The following is a 4,931-nucleotide window of genomic DNA, read 5'->3' as shown; positions in this document are numbered from 1 at the left end:
TTGGCATTGTTTTTAGGTAGTTTTTAGTAGGATCTAGCTAATTTTAGGGATGTTTTCATTAGTTTTTATGCTAAATTCACATTTCTGGACTTTACTATGAGTTTGTTTGTTTTTCTGTGATTTCAAGTAATTTTTGGCTGAAATTGAGGGACCTGAGCCAAACTCTGATAAAAGGCTGACAAAGGACTACTGATGCTGTTGGATTCTGACCTCCCTGCACTCAAAATGGATTTTCTGGGGCTACCAAACTCCAAATGGCGCTCTCTCTACGGCTTTGGAAAGTAGACATCCAGAGCTTTCCAGCAATATATAATAGTCCATACTTTATTTGTGATTAGACGACGAAAACTGGCCCTCAACTCCAGTTCCTGCTGCATTCTGGAGTCAAACGCCAGAAACACGTCATGAACCAGAGTTGAACGCCAAAAATATGTTACAACTTGGCGTTCAACTCCAAAAGAAGCCTCTACACGTGTAAAGCTCAAGCTCAGCCCAAGCACACACCAAGTGGACCCCGGAAGTGGATTTCTGCATCAATTACTTACTTCTGTAAACCCTAGTAGCTAGTCTAGTATAAATAGGACATTTTTTTATTGTATTAGACATCCGGGATCCTGAATTGTATTTTTGATCCTATGATCACGTTTTGGAGGCTGGCCATTCGGCCATGCCTGAACCTTCATCACTTATGTATTTTCAATGGTGGAGTTTCTACACACCATAGATTAAGGGTGTGGAGCTCTGCTGTACCTCGAGTTTTAATGCAATTACTACTATCTTTTATTCAATTTCAATCTTATTTCTATTCTAAGATACTACTCGTACTTCAACCTAATGGATGTGATGATCCGTGACACTCATCATCATCTGTCCCTATGAACGCGTGCCTAACAACCACTTCCGTTCTACAAGCAAAAGCTAGAGTGTGTATCTCTTGGATTCTTGATGCACGACGCATGGTTGCCCTCGCCTGACAACCGAGCCTTCCATTTCGTGAGATCAGAGTCTTCATGGTATAAGCTAGAATTGATGGCGGCATTCGTGAAAATCCGGAAAGTCTAAACCTTGTATGTGGTATTTCGAGTAGGATTCCGGGATTGAATGACTGTGACGAGCTTCAAACTCATGATTGTTGGGCATGATGACAAACGCAAAAGAATCAAGGGATTCTATTCTGACATGATCGAGAACTGACAAATGATTAGCCGTGCCGTGACAGAGCATTTGGACCTTTTTCACTGAGAGGATGGGATGTAGCCATTGACAATGGTGATGCCCTACATACAGCTTGCCATGGAAAGGAGTAAGAAGGATTGGATGAAGGCAATAGGAAAGCAGAGATTCAAAAGGAGCACAACATCTTCATACGCCTATCTGAAATTCCCATCGATGATCTACATAAGTATTTCTATCTTTATTTTCAGTTTATTTATTATTATTATTTGAAAACGCCATAACCATTTATTATCCGCCTGACTGAGATTTACAAGATGACCATAGCTTGCTTCATACCAACAATCTCCGTGGGATCGACCCTTACTCACGTAAGGTTTATTACTTGGACGACCCAGTGCACTTGCTGGTTAGTTGTGCAAAGTTGTGAAGTTATGTTTGGACCATGGCATCATGCACCAAGTTTTTGGTGCCATTACCAGGGATAGAACGAATCCTACAAGTGAGACCGAGGAAGTTCAGATAGGGGATGCTCAAGACAAAGTAATAAATATAGGGGCAACCTTAAAAGGAGACCTAAAGGAGTTGTTGATACGGTTCCTAAAGGATAATTCTGACCTCTTTGCATGGAAGGCCGCAGACATGCCCGGTATAGATCCCGAGCTAATGTGCCATAAACTGGCAGTATATCCTGGATCTTGACCAGTGCAACAGAAGCGTAGGAAGCTTGGCACAGAAAGGTCCCAAGCTGTGAAAGAGCAGGTACAAGCATTGCTGGAGGCAGTGTTCATAAGGGAGGTTCAGTACCCATTGTGGCTAGCCAACGTTGTCTTGGTAAAAAAGTCAAATGGAAAATAGCGGATGTGTACTGATTACACCAACCTCAATAAAACCTGCCAAAAGATCCCTACCCACTCCCAAATATAGACACTCTAGTGGATGCCTCTTCGGGGTACAAGTACCTTTCTTTCATGGATGCTTATTCAGGATACAATCAAATCCCAATGTATCCGCCTGACCAAGAAAAGACATCGTTCCTAACCCCAAAAGTGAACTACTATTACATAGTCATGCCTTTTGGACTCAAGAACGCAGGAGCCACAAACCAAAGATTGATGAACAAAGTTTTTGCCGATCACATCGGAAAGCTAATGGAGGTTTGTGTAGATGACATGCTGGTAAAAACACAGAGCGAAGAATTATTGTTATCCGACCTCACCAAAGTGTTCGACACCATAAGAAAGCATGGGATGCGACTTAACCCTGTAAAATGCACTTTTGCGGTTGAAGCTGGCAAATTATTGGGCTTCATGCTCACCCAGAGAGGAATTGAAGCAAACCCAGATAAATTCAAGCCATACTCAACATGAAAAGCCTGACCTGCGTCAAAGAGGTACAACAGCTCAACGAAAGACTAGCAGCCCAATCTAGATTTCTAGCTGGATCAGCCTTAAGATCTCTCCTCTTCTATGCAACACTAAGGAAGGGAAAGAGGTTTGAATGGACAGCAAAATGAAAGCAAGCCTTCTAAGATTTTAAAAGATTCTTGGGGCAACTGGTGCACGAAATTGTGATCATCAACAATGGCGCTAATAGACCTCGACCAAGGGAAGGCGAAGAACTCATACTATACCTCGCCATAGGAAGTCAAGTAGTAGCCTCAGCACTAGTCAGAGAGGAAGGAAGTGGACAACAACCTATTTACTTCAGCAGTAAGGCACTACAAGGGGCAGAACTAAACTATCAAAAGATAAATAAGTTCGCCTACGCCCTCACACTCACTTCTCGACGACTTCGCCCATATTTCCAAGCTCACACAATCCGAGTACGAACCAACCAGCTTATAAAAAGTATCCTACAGAAAACAGATTTAGCTGGAAGAATTCTACAATGGACAGTCGAGTTATCGGAATTCGACCTCAAATATGAAGCTCGTACAGCTATAAAATCACAGTACCTGGCCGATTTTATCGCAGAGTTCACTGACATCCTGGGTACCCCAGAGAATGGAATCTCTACATGGATGGCTCTTCGAACAAAGCCGGGAGTGATGCAAGCATAATTATAGAAAGTGATCAGGGAACCCAAATCGAACTCTCATTAAAGTTTGAATTTTCTGCCTCAAATAATTAAGCAGAATACGAAGCACTATTTTAATTGTGTTTTCTCATTCTTTGCTGTATCCACTTAACTTACTGCTTGTAATGTCATCCTAAATATGGGGCAAAGAGTCATGTATTAAGAAAGAAACAAAGAGAAAAAGGGATGGATCATAAAGAGCATGACAATATGAGTTTGGAAGGCCAAACTAACTAAGAAAGTTCAACACAAGCTGAGCCAAATTGCTTGAGCTTTTAGTCTAGAGGACTATTATAGGATCTTTACACTTGACAAAGCATTGAAGAAGCAAGAAAATAAGGAACAATAATTAAGAAAAAGGGGTTAGAACAGAAGCCAAAGGCTCTAAGTACCACTAACTAGGGAAATTGAAAGAAAAATAAGCTCAAAGAGAATCCTAGTCAAGTACTTGTAGTGCTTATATATCAAGAAAAAATCTTAAAAATAAAGTATTTAGAGTCACAGTTAGGCTCAAGGTGCAAAGTACCAAAAGAAAAAGATAAGAAAAGCTGTGTTCAAGGATCGTCAAAAACTTGAAGAGAAAGAGAGTTCATAACATCATCCGGGTTCTAGTGTTGAGAAACATCAATACTTCTGAGCTTTAAAGGATAGTAGTCACGGCTAGGCTCAAGGCACAAAGCACCCAATGAAAATACACTGTGGAAAGAAAGTAGATAAGCTTGCTTCAAGGTGACAATTTAAGGAAGGATTCTATAATCTAATCTAGACAGAGGCCTTGAAAGATTATAACCAATTGTGTTGAGTTGTGCATAAGTGGAACGGCTAACCAAACTGATATGAATTGCAACCATTCACCCTTGTATTATAAGGTTGGAAAGTTTGATGACCAAGTCATGATTCTTTGCTTGCTTGAGGACAAGCAAGAGCTTAAGTTTGGTGTTGTGATGTATCCGCATCTTTGGCGTTTTTCCTTCTTTATTTTCATTGATTTACTAAGAATTCTTGTTGAATAAGCAATGATTTCATGGTTAAAACGAGCATTACTTTGATTTAGTTGAATTCATTGATTACAGGAAACTTAGGAAGGAAAATAGAAAGAAATAGAGAAGAAAGGAAGATAAGAACCACCAAACAGAAAGTAACCTGTGTTAAACAGAATACCATCAAGAATGAACAGAAAGCTTTCTGGAAGCACCATAATTGGCTTGTCATGTGTACAAATCATCAACGTACAATGTGGATGTCATCACGTACTATGTGAAGGGAGCTAATAGAAAGCAACAATTTGGGGTGACAAAGCCAACGTACAACGTGAAAGCCTTCACGTAGTATGTGGGCAGGCCATGCGTACACATCTAGCATGCGTACACACAACCAAGGCAAAAAAGAGGCATCATGTATACGCATGCAGCATGCATACGCGCAACAAGAGGTTTTTGAGGCATCATGTGTACGCATACAGCATGCATACGCACAACACCCAATCTGCGTAGTATGTGAAAATCTTAACGTACAACATGTGAATCAAAATAGAGAATAATTTGGGCTATAGCAAGACTTCACGTACAATGTGAAGGACTCGCATACAACGTGAGACTCTGGGCCACTTCCAGGAGCCTCACCTAGACCACTAAACCTTCAAACTCTTCATCCTTCATGTGGTGAATTCAAGGCTCAAC

This window comes from Arachis duranensis, chromosome 1, assembly GCF_000817695.3.
Source record: "Arachis duranensis cultivar V14167 chromosome 1, aradu.V14167.gnm2.J7QH, whole genome shotgun sequence".
In the NCBI taxonomy this organism is placed as follows: Eukaryota; Viridiplantae; Streptophyta; class Magnoliopsida; order Fabales; family Fabaceae; genus Arachis; species Arachis duranensis.
This window is presented reverse-complemented; position numbering follows the sequence as displayed.